Source organism: Urocitellus parryii, chromosome 12, assembly GCF_045843805.1.
Source record: "Urocitellus parryii isolate mUroPar1 chromosome 12, mUroPar1.hap1, whole genome shotgun sequence".
Classification (NCBI taxonomy): Eukaryota; Metazoa; Chordata; class Mammalia; order Rodentia; family Sciuridae; genus Urocitellus; species Urocitellus parryii.
Genome location: NC_135542.1, coordinates 36,198,869 through 36,217,032, shown reverse-complemented (window position 1 = coordinate 36,217,032; position 18,164 = coordinate 36,198,869). Strand labels below are relative to the sequence as shown.

At 47.7% G+C, this 18,164-nt stretch overlaps 1 pseudogene; it reads left to right on the top strand.

The window, feature by feature from the left end:
* Positions 1 to 16,524, top strand: part of LOC144249616 (zinc finger protein 350 pseudogene) — a 77,327-nt pseudogene extending 60,803 nt beyond the window's left edge.
* The last annotated feature ends 1,640 nt before the right edge of the window (positions 16,525 to 18,164 follow it).

The following is an 18,164-nucleotide window of genomic DNA, read 5'->3' as shown; positions in this document are numbered from 1 at the left end:
GTGCTATTGTGTGGACAAAATATCTTTAAACTATCTATGATCACTGAAACAAAACGGGAAGGCAACGATTACATCACTGGAATATTGAGGGGCTGGGTCACCGCCCACGGGTGTTTGTAAAGCTAGAGGAGCTGCGTGGTGCAGAGCATTTCCTGCCGTTGACAGGTCTGGACCTGGACTGGAACAGAGACCTGCACAGGAAGTCCTTCCACCCACAGCAACTCTCCACCGACTCATTTGCCCACTCAACACACATCCACGGAGAGTTAAATAGGAACCTACTAGTCTAGATATCTCAACTAGTGGTCAAGAGAAGAGGGAACTGGTCTCCCACGTTCCAAAGGGAGGTTCCAGATTCATCCCGTTGGGCTGGCTGCCCAGGCTCCGCAGGCCGCAGCTCATCCCTCTTCTCCACTTTGCAGTGGGCGACCTGGTGACAGGGAAGCAGGTGGTCATGGTGGCCTTGGGGACGGTGTGAGGTTTCGCCTGGGCAAGGTGGATGCTGAAGGAAGTAGCAACTCTGCTTGCTTCAAGGAGACCCAGACCAAGAGAGGTGGGCATGACGGGCTCAGAGGTGGACTTCTGCACACAGGAGTGGGTGGTGCCAGGTTCAGTGCCAGTGGGCAGCTGGAGAGCTCAGCACCGAGGGCTGGGAAGCCTGTGGGGTCCATGATACCTGGACCCTCGGACGAAGCCATCTCTCAGTCAGAGGGGCCCAGGGATCACATGAGAGCCAAACTAACCATAAAGACATTTTCTCAAATCTTGCCTCGCCCTTTTCTGACCCTGGTGGAGCTGGTCTGTTGGTAGTAAACGGTAGGAAATGGCCACATCCTCCTAGGTGCTGAAGGCCCTGAGCCAGCAGGGCGCCTGAGTTGGGAATGGGGAAGAGGATAGCCTGGGGCAGAACAGACTTTCCCACTGCAAGGGCGTCTTCACTACCACACCAGGTGCTCCTATAGAAACAGCCAGAAATCAGGGCAGGGGTGGATGGGAAGGCTGAGGCTTCCGGGCGTGTGGAGGCAGCCGCTGGAGAAAAACAAAAGTCCCTTTTGTTTAACTGACCTGCTTCAAGACACTCAATGCACTGTTGAGACATTCCGGAACTCCTGCCTTCCTCTGGGCTGGGAAAGCAGGCCTGACTTCGGGCCGGAGTGTCCTGGTCCCAAGGAAGTTCACACACTCACTGGCACAGGGTCCTGGGCAAATGCCCTGAAATCTTCTATCAAGTCAGAGAAGAAGCTGAAGATACAAACCGTCATCTCACAAATTCATAAAACGTTGCCAAGTGGAAACCGTGGAATAACCCAGGAAGCAAAAGGAAAGATGTTCTCAGACTAGATGTCCACTGAGCTATTTGATGGAGGTCCAGATAAAGACAGAGTAAATGTCCCCAGTCTGTTTATTGTCCTTAAGTGAGCCATCATATCAATACCACAAACAAAGATCTTTGAAGAAAACAAATAATTAAAAGAAATTAATTTGCAAAATATAATATTATTCATCAAAGATGCTTAGCATGGTAGTAGATGGATTGGTTCATTTTATTTTCAACATTTTATTTTTATTGTGGTAAAATTCACTAACATGAAATTTACCATTTCAACCATTTTTAAGCAGGTCATTGGAATTATTGCTGTGCTATGATCACTTCCATCCACCTACGGAACATTTCTGTCTTCCCAAACTGAAATCCCGTGCCAAGGAACAACAGCTCCCCATTCCCATCTTTGCCTTCTGGAAACCTCTTTCCTCTGTCTTAGAGTCTGCCTACTCCAGGAGCTCACGTAATGGGACCATTTGATGTTCACCCTTCTGCATCGGGTTTATTTCACTGAGCATCCATGTTGTAGCATGTGTGGAATTTCATACCTTTGAGGCTGAATGACATTTGATCGTGGGTATATACTAACACATTCTGTTGGTCCACTCACCTGCCAATGGATGTGCTGGTCACCTGCAGCTCAGGGTTACTGTGGATAATGCCGCCATTCGACTGGTGCACAAACATCTGTCTGAGCCCCACTTTCAGTTCTGGGTGTACACACCCAGAAGAGGGATTGTGCGGTGGCATGGTAGGTCTATGTTTAACTTCTTGAGAAATCTCCCTACTATTTTCATAGGAGCTGAACCATTTTGCATTCCCACCAACAGAACACAAGGGTTAATACTTTATTCTCTTTGGAGTAAAAACATTTATTTTTGAAGGGTTTACGTGACTTTGCACATCCCTCTGATTTTCAGTTCTAGTCCTCAAACCGTGAATTCACCTTGGCAGGTGGTGGGGGGTCAGGGAGATATTCTGGAATGGAATTTCAGTGGAGGACTAGAAAATACTGCGCACCCACGAATGTTTCAGAACCCCACTTCTGCCTGCGTGGACTGTTTCCACGTCCTTCTGCAGTGGCTTGTCTTCACTGTTTATAAATTCATTGTCTTTGTGAAATAATTGTCCACCCTCCTTTTAAAAAAGCCCACTGGAGTGAAGAGGGTGAAAACGAGGAGCGAGGGAAACGAGCGGAGGTGCCCAGGGTTCTTTGCCAGAAGGTAAAAATGAGTCAATTAAAGAGAGAAATGAATTCAGCAATGGCTCCGATCTGAGGAATGAGCAAGTTCACCACTTTCTCTACAGAAATGAGAAAAAGACATTTGTGAAGCTGTGGTAAATGCCCCAGCCAGGGAAAAAGTTGCTCATCCAGTGAGAGCGAAGACTCCGGTGACAACTGAAGAGCGGGTTGCTGTGGAGCGGGAATCACAGGAGAGGCTGGGCGCCGCTGGCGGGGGCTCGGCAGCCAGCCCAGCTCCTCGCAGACGTCTCCCTGGGCAGCAGATGGGGGGCCTCTGGGATGGCTCCTGCCCGGGCGCTGCTGGGCGGCAAGGCGAAGCTCCAGGAAGCCTTTCTTCTTGGATGACAGGAAACACCAGGGAGAAATGGCACCACTGACCCCTTGGATGGAGACAGTTTTCTTCTACTTCCAGAAAGACCCGAGAGGGAAGCAGGCTGGACCAGAAGGAGAGGCCTGCTGGTTTCCAGGCCTTCCCCAGGACCAAGGTGTCTTACGAACACAGGGGCCCAGGAGGGTAGTAGCACTAAGACCAAAGGCAGCCAGGCGGAGCCTTCTGGGCTTTGGGAACATGGTGGGCCTTATAGCTGAGCCCTGTTTGCTGGATCATTCCTCCAACCCAGGCATTTAGTAGCAAGGATGAACTTCATGTCCATATAACAGGGTAGGAAAGTGACCTGGGAAACAAGACACATTTCCTTTTGCACTAGACAACTCTTTTGTCAAAGCAGAGTATGGCTTTCTAAAGTTCACCAAGTTCACAAGACTCTCCGTCCCTGTTTCAGGGAGGGACGTGAGGACTCAACCCATGCTGGCAGGGGGTTGCTGCAGGGCGGTGACTCCAATATAGGTCAACTGGCTCCAAAGTCTGCGTCCCTTCCACTTTCCTCTACCAACTCTCAGTTATTTCAGGAAAACTTATTTCCCCCCAATTTTAAATTGGGTCCAAGGCATGGCCAGGTATGGAGTCTGGCTCTGGTCCTTGGGGCCATGCTGCCCTCTGCCCCGATGCTGGGGAGTGGTGGGTGCTGGCGGACCGGTTCATGCATCCAGGTACCTTATGCCCAACAGAGCAAACTCCCATAATGTGATCAGCTCCATTTTGATTTTATATGTTTTAAAGATATTTTTCTATCAATACTTTTCACAATTTAATTACAATAATTAACACAGTTTTCCAATATTATTTTTGCATTTGATTATATGCCTAAAAATGTTGCAGCTGTGTTTACCTATATGCCTTTTGTCTTAGGCTTCATTTAAAATGAGAAGTAAATATCATTTTTATATATAGCTTTCCACTTGCTTTGTGAACTATTTTCATAATACCCCAATTTAGCCACAAACATCCTCTGGTGTGCTCAGATCTCCCCAATTAGGGTAAGAGTGGGACAGGAATCAGGGGACAACATCAGTTCCCTGGCCCTAGCAAGCAACGTTTCCAAGTGCGAGAGGAAAATAAATATATTTTTCTTTATAAAAACAATGTAGATAATTTGTAGTCATATTTGGCTACCCATAGCTTTGCAGGCAAAATGGAACAAAACAAAATCCTTTTTGGCTACTCTACCTCAGAGGAGGGAAAAAGAAAACAAGTTGCTGACCAGAAGCCAATTTCATCTTGACTGTTCAAAAAAAAAAAAAGAAAAGAAAAGAAAAAAGAAAAAAGCCTTTCAAAGACCACATGGCACAATTACCCAGCAGATCAGAGCATCACGCTGCTTCTGAACAGAGCAGGGTTAGGGCTGAGCGCACTGCGGTTCAGCATCGCAGGGATCAGGCCAGGATCAGACTCTCAGATCCAAACTTGGGGAATCGACTCGTGAAGATAGGGAAGGAAGCTGGGTCCTGATGCAGAGGGCACAGTGACCAATTCTGTCGTCGGGGAATTGCTGACCAAGGCTGAGTGTTTCTGTGGTGGCTAAAAGGCTGCTACAACATAGAGTGAATCCTGCACTGGCGAAATCAACCTCGGTGGTGCATCTGCCAGGAAGCCTGGGCATCGATGCAGGTTTGTTCTTACACGAGTTCAATAAAAAGAAGAAGAAGAAGAAGATGTTCATCATGGAGTTGATGGTGTTGGATTACAGGGTGGTTTTTGAGGAGACCATGATACAAATGGACTCAGAATTCAGCTGGGTTGGGCCAGCGGGTGCACACGTTTGTGCACATGTATGCACATACAAACACGCCTGGCTGCACAGATACCTCTGCCACCGACAGCTCATTCAAGGAACTGAGGCACCTTGAAGCAGCAGTGCCAGGGACCCCCGAGTCTGCACTTTCTAAGAACTCTGGAGCTTGAGTAGGGGCCTCTGCCCAGGTTAAGGCCCAGTGGAGGGGCCAGGACCCTTATTCTGGGGACATGGGGAGCACTCGCAGGCTCTAATTCCACTTAGAAGTTAAGAGACTAGTTCTGCAACTCCGTGTTCTGAGGTTCAGGTTTCGATTCTGATTCACTATACCCCCAGGACACTGAACCTCCCTGAGCCTCAAGAGCATCATGAGGAGTGAAGGAGGTGTGTGCAGACTGTTTTCTCTGATATCTCAGAGCCAGCAATTATGATGGTTCCCGAGAAAAATCCGCCAGTGCTGGGGGAGTCCTCCGATGAAGCCCACTGAGCGCCGTGTGCACACCTGTAGTCCCAGCTGTCTAGGGGGCTGAGGTGGGAGGCTCCTGGAGCCGGGGAGCTGGAGACCAGCCTGGGCAATGTTGCAAGACTCCATCTTGAAAGGAAGGAAGAAAAGAAGGGAGGAGGGAAGGAAGGAAGGAAGGAAGGGAAGAAGGGAAGGAAAGAAGAAAGGTGGGAAGGAAGGAAAGAAGGAGGGAGGGAGGGAGGAAGGAAGGAGGTAAGTTGATTCAGTATGCAATTAAATATGTAAAAGATTCCTGTAGATCCACCTCGTTCAACCTGGCTCCAAACTCACACAAAGAAGCTGGAAACTACTCGGAACATGGTGTCAAAACCCTGGAAAGACTGACTGCGTGGCTCCACGGTGTTTCCCTAGAGAAGTCAGAAGACTGTGGTGAGAGCTGTTGAGATCACTGTGTGGGGTCCCGCCTGCTGGGGTGTGCGGGGAACACGCGGGCAGACACCCGCAGCACTCAGGGCCGTGCAGAGTGCTGTAGAAGCCACCTGAATGGGTTTGCAGGACAACTCAGTCTCTTTAGATCACCAAGGAACTGTCTTCATCGGTGTCACAGAAGACAGCTACCCCTTGGGCCAATCTGAGGAAGGAGCGCTGGTGCTGGTGACGTGGAACTAGAGATCTTATACTGTCTTATCGACACAGAATGCGGTGACTGCTGTTCATATCCTTTATCTGACAGTTTTCTCCCTTGGAAACTTATTTTCTGGCTTTTATTTTACAATGTTTAGACATTATATTTTAGTGGCAGAATTTTCTTTAAATATTAAATATTTTTGCATTGGTTATGTAGTTATGTTTCATTTGTGCAATAGCATAAACTTTTACAAATATATTGAAAATACAAATATGTCATTGTAAAGAAAATACTATGTAAATATCAATATGAACAAATGTTGCAATATTGAGAAGAATGTTGTTATAATGGCTATAGTGTTGGAGCAGAAATCAAGGCTGGAGATATATATATATATATATATATATATATATATATATATATATATATATATCTTGAGCTTGTGATCTTCCTGCCTCAGTCTCTCCAACCACTGGGATTACAGGTGTGGTCATCAGGCCTGGCTCATTTCTCTTTTTTGATGAGCATTCTATTTCTAATTGGGGACTATCACAAATAAAGTTACAATGAACCATGTTAAAATATTCATGTATATGGTAAATATTTCTTTGGGAGGTGCTTCTGGAAATGGAATTGGTGACTTCAAGTAGTTTTTAAATTGATGAATATAATTCAAAATATATCAAAAGCCCTTTCCAATTACAATACCCATACCTAAAAATGTGCTTGATTTTTTACCTTCTTCTTTATATACTATTACTCTTTGAGATTTATAATACATTGTTAATTTCCATTTTCCTGAATATAAGGAATGAGTTTTCTATCCCTATTATACATTTGGATCTTGTCACCAGTCATGTGTCTATTTACATCTTGTGCCTACTAGTATTTTACATTTACTCTTTCAATATTGCTCTAAATTGATACACACAATTCCTTCTTAGACACTTTGGGTAGACATCATTTATGTGTGTGCAAAGACGTCTACAACTCGAAAATTGACTCTTGGGTCTTTGCCACCCTTTTCCTCCTAAGAAAAATTCCATTTCATAATTATGGTCATGTGTGCCATTTTGTTCCTCTAATATCTGAATTTGGCTCATTGCATAAAAATGCCTTTTTTTTTTTTTACCAAAAATATTAAATGATAACCTCTGATATTTTTAAATGTTTTCTTCTGATTTCCTTAAGACTTTATTATAGGAAGAGGGCAACTTCATTCTTCTGTAAACATGAAGACAGTTTTTCAGGACTTTTCCTGGCTCACTGTTCTCCATTTATTTCTATTTGATAAATCATGATCGTGTTCCTCGGGCTTGGCAGGTACGTTATGACAGTGCATTGACTGTGAGTTCCAGTGGCCCCCCTGGCCATGTTTCTTTCTTACTCAGGCTAATGTCCCTAGAAGGTGCCCTGGGCTCAGCTCCATGTGGTCACTTGGGGAGCAGAGAAAGAAGCTCTGCCATCTTGCGGCTGCACAGAAGGCAGCACGTGTCCTTCCTGGGCTCATCCCACGGGTGAGGCTGCAGGATCCAGGCAGTGCTGGTGCTCAGCCTGCAGTGGCACCCAGGCCCCTTCTGTGCACGCTGCACCAGGCAAAGCTGGCTGAAAGCTTCGCCTCACATGGATCAGCGTGATGCAGAGGAGGAGGTGGAAACTCCAACTGTGGGGGTTCTGCTGGCAAATTCAGGTTCCGAGGAAAACCGTGCTCTCCAAACATTCTTGGCCCTGAGATATAAGGACAGAGAGTTCACCTAGCCCGAGCCCCTTCCCCAAAACTGTCGACCCATTTAGACTGTGAGTTGAGAAAGCAGGATTGGAAGAACAGGGGACTGCAATTTGTGAGCGTTTTCTTTTCTGCCAGTGGCACATAAAGACAAGTGAACGTGCGAAGAGAAACTGGCAAAAATGGCTGGAGAGAGAGAGGTGCCAGTGTCCCCAGGCTTCTGCAGACCTCCCCTCATCTCAAAGTTAAATGACCCATTTAAATGACATTAGTTGTTGTTGACTTATTTGCAAACCCCAATTATATTTGAACTTTCTCTTTTGGCCAATTAATAAAGAATTTTGGTTATAAGGCACTGTGTAAGCTATTACACGTCTCTATGACTTGATGTTCTTACCCACAAAATGAGGATGTATGATGGAGTGTCTCTATGGGAAGAATACTGTGCCCATTAACACACAGAAGGAGCCAGCACAGAGCCAGTGTTAGGTAAGTATAAACCATTACGATGATCTCACAGGTGATCATTTGAAAACCCTGGGTGGAAAACAACATGTTTCAAAATTGTGAGTTTTGTTTCTTATTTTTCCATCTCTGATTGAGTTTTCTAAATGCCAGGCCTGAGATGGGGTTCTTGGCCCGTGGTTTCTAAGGATGGTATGTGCTCAGGAAAACCTGAGAGAGAGGGGGAGCAAGACAGGGAGGAGCTGGGCATAGGTGGCCTCCCTGAGGTCCAGCCTTGGCCTGCACCCACAGGATTTGCTGGGCTGTGAGCAGCATCACAGAGATGCACGGGCTTGCAGCAAGTGGGCTGCCTCCACATGCCCAGGTACAGGTGGAAGGTGGAGTCTCGGGATCCCAGGCATGGCTGAGCAAGTTGGTGTCCTTCATTTGAGGGCAGTTTTCATCACAGTCCAAACTGCTGGGAGCTGAATGGCTGGGACTTGTGTAAGTGTGTCCAAGAGTTTATGTGGGCAACTTGGTTCACAGTGTGGTGGTGCTGAGAGGTGGAGGCCCTTTAGGAGGGGCCTTGTGGGAGGTTCAGAGGTCCCTGGGCACTGCCCTCAGAGGGTTCGAAGGCAGCTCTCCCCAGACCCTTGAGATCTCCTCACAGTCAGTTGTTGTAAGAGTGATGGCCACCCAGGGGTCCCTCGCGGGCTTCCTGTTCTGCAGTGTGACCTCTCACTGGTGCAGGTTCTCCCAGTACGATACCATCGGTCCCTCACCAGAACCCAACCTAGGGGAGCAGCTGATCTTGGACTTCCAGCTTCCAAAACTGTGAGTTAAATAAAGCTGTTTAAAAATAAAGTCAGTCTGCCTCATGTGTTTTGTTACAGTAACAGAAAATATTAATACAGAGACCAACATTCAGTGCTCAGGGGGTCAGAGCTGGCCCCAGGAGGACAATGGGGAGGGGGGCAAAAGCAGTTTTTCAATGACCCCGCCTTGGTGCCTCTATCCACCTTTTTCTCAAACAACCTAAGAAGAATTTTTTCTATGAGAGGTTCCAAAACAGGTTGAAGGGTGGTGGGGTGTTACTCCAGCTCCCACTTACTCTGGGCGCAGGCAAGTGGGTAGGAGGCGAGCCGTCCTCCCACACGGCCCCCAGTGACGCCCACCTCCAGGCCCCGCCCCTGCGGTCCATTCTCACATCGTCCCAGGTTGGTCCTCGGACCACACAGAGCGTGGCAAGGCCAGTGTGTGCCACTTACTTACGTGGTCAGGTGATGAGAGAGCCAAGTGTCTACCTCGAGCCCTTTCTTTTGGATCACCCACCTGAGAGGAGTCAGCTCCCATGTCCTGAGGACACCCAAGTGAGTCCCCTGTGGAGGCCCATGTGAAGAGGAACCAAGGCACCCAGCCAGAAGCCTGGACCAACTGAAGGCTCCAGGCACCAGCATGGAGTGCAGCTGATGGGCAAGAAGTCCTCAGGCCCTTTCAAGGGTTCCCATGATGCCACCCTGGCCCACAGCTTGACTGTACCTCAGAGCAGAGCCAGGGCCACCAGCTGAGCCACTCCTGGTTTCTGGGCCTCAGAAGCTCTGAGATGAGACATGTTTGTGGTTTCAGTCCACTGAGCATAAAGAACTGGCCTCGGCCGGCACCTCAGTTTGTTAGGCTCCAGAATTCGCTCACCCCCAGAACCCGCCCAGGTCGACACTGTAGCATTCCCATTGTGCAGATGAGAAAGTAAGACTCCTGGAATCAGCAGCGTGCCCTGGGCAGCTCTTCCTACTTCATGGGTCTGGCGTTCAAACAGAGGCAGCCTGCTTAGAGTGTGTCCCTCTGTTATCCTGCTACCTGCGTCCTCCCAGGCCTGGGGGACTCTGCTTTTCTTCTCACCCACACTCTGCAGCATTTTGCCGCCTCTCCTCCTTGCCACTCATCGGCAGCGAGTTCCGGTTCAGCCTGCCTCTTCAGCATCACTGCGTCCCTGCTTTTTGAAATGGGAAACTGCCAAATTTTGCTTCAAACCTTTCTTCCAGTTAAAGACAGTAAGCTCTTTCTTTATTGTGGGGAAAATAGCAAATGGTGTAGAAATACTATTGAAGTATTCTGTGGGAATTATTTTTAGCTTTTTTGCATAAAAGGTAATAGCTCCTGTGCTTTGGTTCTCTTGATGAGCATGTCCCAAAGCGAGCAGAAATGCTTGCAGAGTCAGATTGAAGTCAATTATGAACCACCTCTCATGGCTTTTCCTTGACTCGAATCTGGATGCAATTTCATTAGCACACCTTCATCTCCACAGGTGGCTCTGCCCTTGCCTGTCAGGATGCACTGAATAGCTAGCGCTCCCCATAACAGGGTGCTAATGGCCTTCAAAGAGGCTGAAATGACATTCACAAACTTGCTTTTATTTTAAATTCAGGTCCAAAGGACTCTGAGGCTAGTGTACGAATCCACTAGACATCTGGCCAGGGTGATCATTTTATTTTTACCTTTAGCTCCTTGGTTCCCCATTTAGTGATAAGCTTGAAGATGACTTTTAATATTGGTGGAGGAACTGTCTAGAATGCAGCCCAGGGAGAATCAGGATGATTTCTGGTTTTCCTGGAGAACAGAAGCTGGTGGGAAGAGAGACAACTGTTTAACTCCTATGCACAGGAGAGTGACGCCCTCTCTTTTCCTGTGGACTTGGGGTCACTCCCTGATGTCAATCTATTGAGTTGGACTCCCAGGGACTCAACATTCTGATGCCCTGAATTTGCCTTTCAAGAATAGTTCAAGGGACGTTTTCCTACTGAACTCCTGTTTTCTGAGAATATCCCTGGGCAGGCACAGAGCAAGGCACCAGAGGAACAATGACACAAGTGATAGTTTCTATGTCCCTGAAGAGCTCCAGGTTAAAACTCAGAAGGGTACTCTCATGGTCCTGCTGGGACACTTCCACAGCCGGGTCCCAGTGTGGCTGCATGCACCTACTGTGTGGCCCCTGCACACAGCAGTTCATAATGAGCACAGGCCAGGAAACTGAACACCACGGGGACTTGACTGTCTACCCAGCAGGACAGTAAGGCTGGCGATTGCCACCTACACTTGCATGGATCCGTGTGTGGAGCCCTCCCTGGCCAGCCTATGCCAGGTACCCCGGGCATCGAGGTGGTGATGTGGTGGCACCAATACAGGTGAACACCAAGCACCTGGTGCAGGGCCCAGAGGCTGTGAGGTGGAGCGTGGGAGGAGAAGGTCCGAGGTGCTCACCGGGACCCTGGACAGTTTCCCTGAGCAGCGTCTCTGAGAACACGATCGGGGTATTCAGTGAGCCAGAGAGCCACTTAATATTTTTAAAACTGTTGACTTTGTCCCTTTGGGTTTACCTTAAACATAAGATATCTCAGATATAACTCTTTAAAATGTCAGGTCTATTTGTAAAGTGGAACACTCATGCTATTCTTGTGCTCTAATAGCCTCATATTTGCAGATTTGCTGGGGTTTTTTTGTTTGTTTCTGATGTTTGGCTGAGTCCCACCTCTAGCCCAGGGCTTTTCTGTTTGGACATTCTTAAATTGTTATGTTCTTGTGCATGATATCTGTGCTGACTGTAATGGAAGCATCAAACCAAAACATTTCCTACTTTTTTATTATATTAGATCACAATTTCTTTGAAGTTGGGGGCTGTGTCGTATATTATCATAATTCAGTGGCATCCTGGGGTTCACAAACAAGTTATTAAATTACAAGAAAATAACAGTGTCTGGTCAATACTAGCCCAAAACCACTGGCTTAAGCTATTTCCACTAAACATCAGTAGGTATACACTTACTGCAGTGTTTGATAGCCTCTAGAGTGAGGTATGGGAGCCCAGGAGCAATTTTCTAGAAGTATTGTCTTGAAAACCTGTTTTCTGCCCTGGCTGGAGACTGCAGCTGCAGACGCCAAGGTGAGGGACATGGGTGGCAGGAGAAGCGAGGGCAGGACAGAGGCGTGGGACGCAGCAGGGGCTGCAGTTCCCCTAGGAGCCTGGAGCCTCCTGGACAAGGCAGGATCAAGTGCCCCCAAGCAGAGGCAAGTGTGCTGCTGACAGGTGCTGCCAAGGAAGCCCAGGGCAGGCGGGGGCTGGGAGGGTGGGAAGGCGCCTTCTGTGCACCCTGACAACAAGGAAAAGTGTGCTGTTGCTGAGCTGCATGGACCAGGACACAGGTCACAGCTCTGAACCCTGGAACTCAGGATCTGGCAAAGGAACTCAAGATCTGGCAAAGTGGTGGTGCACACCTGCCAGCCCAGAGACTTGGGAGGCTGAGGCAGGAGGATTGCAAGTTCAAGACCAGCCTCCGCCACTTAGTGAGGCCCTGAGCAACTTAGGGAGATTCTGTCTCAAGAATAAATAAATAATAACAAGGGCCTGGGATATGCTCAGTCGTTAAGTGCCTCTGGATTCGATTCCTAGTACAAAAAAAAAAAAAAAAGGAGGAAAGAGTCACAGAAAGAAAATATTTTGACATGGATCAAGAATTCCATCAGTATCGCTGTCAGGGAGAGTGATGTGGGGATGCCAGGTATTTAATCATCGTCTTCCACAGCTCACCTCTCCTTCCTCACTGCCTCACAGGCCAAGCAGGCCGGGGGTTCTTCTCTGATAGACTGAATTGCTGTCCAACAGAGAAGCTGGTGTGACCTTCCTCAAGTGGGCGCTGAGCCCCAGGTCACGTGGCCTCCAGTGGTAGGTCTGGCAGACAGGGCTCACAGGAAGCAGACTTTTCCCCACTAAAATCTACATTGTAGCCTGGCACAGTGGCGCACGCCTGTGATCCCTGTGGCTCAGGAGGCTGAGACGGAAGAATTGCAAGTTCAAAGCCAGCCTCAGCAATGTCAAGGTGCTGAGCAACTCCCTGAGACCCTGTCTCTCCGTAAAATACAAAAAAGGGCTGGGATGCAGCTCAGTGGTCGAGTGACTCTGAATTCAATCCCCAGTGTGTGTGTGTGTGTGTGTGTGTGTGTGTGTGTATCACTTTGAGTTTGCAAGTTAGAACATTTTTATAATGAATAAAAGTGAAAAGTCAATAAAAACAAAAGGAAAAAAAATAGCAGTTACCTGTGGTTCCATTGTGGTTCCACTAGACAGTCTTTTCGGGAGCTTGTGTGTCTTTCATTTTTTTCTAGAGAAAAAAAGAAACAGATTTCAAGTCGTACTGTATATTTATATGGCTTCCAAACTCACCCTTACCGTCTTATAACCCCTGAATTTTAGAATCTTCTCAGGTTTAGCAGAATAACTGGCGAGAGAGAGGCGGCGGGAGGACAGTTGGAGACTCAAGATTGACATTTGAGAAGAAGAGGCCTCAAGCCTCCTGGAGCCAGGAGAGCAAATTAGATGCTAGATTTAGGGAAAGAGGTCTCTTGTTTTATGTGTCCTCTGCTCGGAACGCCTGGCCTTCTCTGGCTGTCTGGCCTTTCTCTTTCCCGGAGACTTGGCAGAACTTCTCCCACCTCTGGGAAAACTCTGTGGATGAGTCACATCCACATTGTGTCCTCGTCTTTGAACATACCACGTGCCCGAGAGCTCAGCGGCCCGTACATGGGTGGGGAAGGAGAGAGGCCAGAGGCCCCTGCTCCTGCCAGGCCCTGCGCTGCCTGTTTTAATCATGTCGTCTCACTGAGTCCTCACTGTGGTCTAGTGTTTGTCCCCCTCCCAAGTCACACATTGAAACCCAACCCCAGTGTGGTGGTCTGGGGAGGTGGGCCTATTAGGTCATGAGGGTGGAGCCCTCATGAGTAAGACAGGCCCAGGGGGGGTCCTTTTCCTCCTCGTTCTCCCATGAGGACAAAGAAGGCTCCACTGGAGGACCAGAAAGCAGCCTCATGGCCTCCACAACACTAATGGTGAGTCTATGGAAAACTTTTAAAATAAGAAAACTAGAAGTCAGCTAGTAAAAATATGTGTGTGTGTGTATATATGAGAGAGAGAGTGTGTGTGTCTTTGCTTCTCTTTCCTGGATAAATGTTTTGGAATGAATACTTTCATTCCTGTCACCTCTCACAGTATTGATTTTCAATGGCATCCTCATAGCAGTTCCAATTCCTCGTGCGTCGCCCTGTGCAATGTCATTGCACTCCTTGGGGAGGAAGTGCAGGCCTGGCTCTTCTTTGCACCTCCCAAAATGGCCTAGAAGGAAGTTCTGGTGCAGTCGCCGGTCTCTGAGTTGGAGTGCTCCTGAGCCGTCATTTAAGGCCACCTAACAGTTTAGCCTTGGAGTTTCTGCCGAGCTGTCAGAAGACACTTCATGGTCCCAGGAGTTTCCTCCTTTCTGATATCCCCACCCCTCTGGTGTAGGCCATGATTTTGGGATCTCAGGAGGTGGTAAAATATGGGATGGTTCTTCTGTCACTGCTCCTGGGTTTGGTGACAGGGCTGGTGACATGATCTTCAGGGTCTGGTACAAAATGAAAATGTGGCTCCCCTGTTCAAAAGGCAAAACAAAGGACCATTAAGTAGACTCGGCCGTAGGCTGACGGAGCGCAGGATGGGGGTCCTGAAGTAGAAGCCGGTCGCCCAATTGCAGCGATGAGACCACCGTAGGTCTGGAGAAAGTCACGTCGTAGCTGCTGGCCGACCTGGCCGTCACCTTCAGATCTCAGCAGCGACTCTGCTGCCCTCCCGCCTGACAGCCGCGCTTTCTGCTCTGCCCACAGTCGGTCACGCTGGGGACCTGGCCAGGTGACCACAGCACAGTTTATTAGCAGTTCTCGCTGGGTCTTACCCCGTCACGGTCCTGACTCCTCAGAACCAAAACAATTACATGAAGGAGGAAGTTTCAAGATTGCAGCATTAGCATTTCTGGGGACAGCTTTGATTGAAGAGTGAGGTTTCTGAGTAAGCATTTAGAGCAGGCCTGGAAGACCCCACGGCAGAGCATCCCAGTGACCAGCTATTTTCCAAGAACAGAAGAAAATGATCCAGTCCCAGGAAATTGCCTCATTGACAGGAGTCGTTGACGCTGGAGGATGTGGCCGTGAAGTTCACCTGGGAGGAGTGGCAGTTCCTGGGCCCTGCTCAGAAGGACCTGTATTGGGACGTGATGTTGGAGAACTGCAGGAACCTGGTGTCCGTGGGGTGTCAAGCCAGCAAGCCCGATGCCCTCTCCAAGTTGCTAGGAGGAGAACCGAGTACAGTGGAAGATGCAATCCATGAGGCAAACAGTCCAGAAATCTGGGAAATTGATAATCATTTACCAAAACTCTTACAGAGAGAAAGCAAGGTGAACAGGATGGTACAGTGGCATGAACACAGTGCCTTTGAAAATTCTGTTCATCAGCACAGAGCTGGGTTTCTACTAAGGCAAAAGCATGGTATATTTAACTTACATGAAAAAAGTATGAAAACAAACTTACCTTTGATTGACCAGAGCAGACACTGTGAAATAAAGAACTTTGCTGAAATTTCTAGAAATGGGGAATCCTTTCTCCATGTTTCTTGTGAACAATTTCATACTGAAATTAAATTCCCTGAAAATGGAAAACTCATCAGCACTAAATCTCAGTTCACTTGTCCCAAGCCTCAGAATACTCAAAAAGTAGAGAAACCTCATGTATGCAGTGACTGTGGGAAAGCCCTCATCAAGAAGTCTTGGCTGACTGATCACCAGATCATCCACACTGGTGAGAAGCCCCATAGATGTCATCTGTGTGGGAAAGCCTTCTCCAGGAAGTTCATGCTCACAGAACACCACAGAACCCACACAGGTGAGCAACCTTACATATGCACCGAAGGTGGCAAAGCCTTTCTCAAGAAATCACGGCTCAACACACACCAGAAGACTCATACTGGAGAGAAGCCCTATATACGCAGCGAATGTGGAAAGGGCTTCATCCAGAAAGGAAACCTCATCGTTCATCAGCGAATTCACACAGGTAAGAAGCCTTACACATGTGGTGAGTGTGGGAAAGGCTTCATCCAGAAGACCTGCCTCATGGCTCATCAGAGATTTCACACAGGGAAGACTCCCTTTGTGTGCGGCGAATGTGGAAAGTCCTGTTCACAGAGGTCGGGGCTCATCAAGCATCAAAGAATTCACACGGGAGAGAAGCCCTTTAAATGCAGCGAGTGTGGGAAAGCCTTCACCACAAGGCAAAAGCTCATTGTCCATCAAAGAACTCACACAGGAGAGAGGCCCTATGGCTGCAGCGAGTGTGGGAAGGCTTTTGCATACATGTCTTGTCTGGTTAAGCACAAGAGAATACACATAAGGGGAAAACAGGGAGATTCAGGCAAGGTGGAACACCCCACAGACGGAGACAGCTCACTGCATACCTGTGATGACCACCAGGAGAAGAGCCCTGTTAACACACTGACTACTCAGGTGCCTTCTGAGGCCCCTCAGACAGCAGTGAACGTCAGTGGGCTCCTCACTAACAGGAATTTGGTCTTTGGGGGACAGCCAGTGGCCAGATGTACACCCTCAGGGGACAGCATGGAATTCACACAGGAGAGAAACCTCACAAATGCAGTGAACATGGTTGTGCCCCCAGTGATAAATTACGTATTATATTATGTCACTGAAAACCCATAGGGAGAGGTTCAGATTCAGTTATGTGGGAAAGGATTGAGCGGAAATTTCTAGTTCACTAAATGGCTGAAAGTATATACAGAGAGCAACTATAAAGTGCAAAGCTGGGAAAGAGTGATAGATTCATCCTTCCTAAATGCTGGGTTGTTACAGAGGCACAGTGTGATGCTAACCACTCAGACACGTAGGTACCAATTGCTGTTTTGTCAACTAAATGAGTGAAGGACGACTGAGTTTATTTAAATGGAGAAAATACGTACAGAAATGTTTAAATCAACATCTCGAATGTTTCCATGAATGAAAAATCATAAGAGATGGTTGAAGGAAAAGGGTTAGAATCGATGTAGGACACACACATCATCTCACTTTCCCCTGACCAATGTGAAGGAGTAACTGAAGACTAGAAAGTCCATGAAACTTGTAGAACTTCTACAGAGGGACCTGTGAAGTGTCAGCCTTCCCGTGAGTTAATGTGTTCACCTAGCAGGTATTTGACACATGCTTCCTTTGTACCTGGACCTGTCCTGGGAGCTGAGGTTACAGAGGCAAACAAAACAAGACGTTTTGTCCCCGGGAGGAGCACTGTGGTAGTTGGGTCATCCTTAAGAGGTATCTTCACACTCCAGCTGTTCTAGTCAGAGAATATGAACATCAGCATAGGTGACATGGACACGATTCAACTGATGCAAGGGGACACGATGGCTTATAGCTCAAAGAGCATCTCATTTTGAGGGATGAGATGGACTACTTTTTAAAATGTATATTTTGTTAGGGCATTATAATTATATATAGTATTTATAATTATACATAGTTGCTTTATATAATTTTGATCAGTACTTTCTATATATACATGAAGGTGAAATTTTCTTTGGTAACTTTTTAAAAAATTTTTTTGTTTTAGTTGTAAAAAAAAAAAAAGTAGACTCAAATATCCAACTTCTTCTTGCTTCTTGTGGCTCTCAACCCATTTGCTATTCAATGTCTTTCTAAGTAAAGAACATTTCAAAACATTTTAAATGGTCACTTGATTCTACCCCTCGCCGTTCTACTGTGCCATGGCAGTCGTGAAGGGTGGTGGCTTGCGTCTCTTGAACACTGTTGCCTCTTTCCTGATTTTTGAAACAAGTTCTGTTTCCATTTGGAAAGCATGTTCTCCGGGGCTGCAGTCTTCCTGCTGACAGACCCATGGTGGGTGTAACAGGCTCACCTGGAATACACTGCATCTCACTGACCCTGGTCATTATAGGCCCAAGGAATTCTGGTGCAGGAGGCACTCTGGGTGGCCAGGAAGCACATTGTGCCGCTCCTGTGCTGTGCTCCTCTCCACTGCTCCATCAGGTTGAACTTGTAAAGTCCAAATTCAGATAGGAAGATACCAAGAATTCCAAGATGGCCCAGCAGAGTATCAACCCAGTGTGGCCTGCTGGAGCACAGAGCCTGCCTGGACTGCATGCCCATGGAGCTGGCCCTGCCGACAGCCTTCTGCAGCTTCTTTTGTAGGAATCTTTGTGAAGCTGTCATTGAGTCCATCTGGTTGGGAGATGAGGTGCACTGGCAGAAGGCAGGACCAGAATGCCCCGTTCTGGGAACTACCAAGTTTCTCTCCTCTTTTCTCCCTGTGGTGGCCAGGAGAATGAACCCTC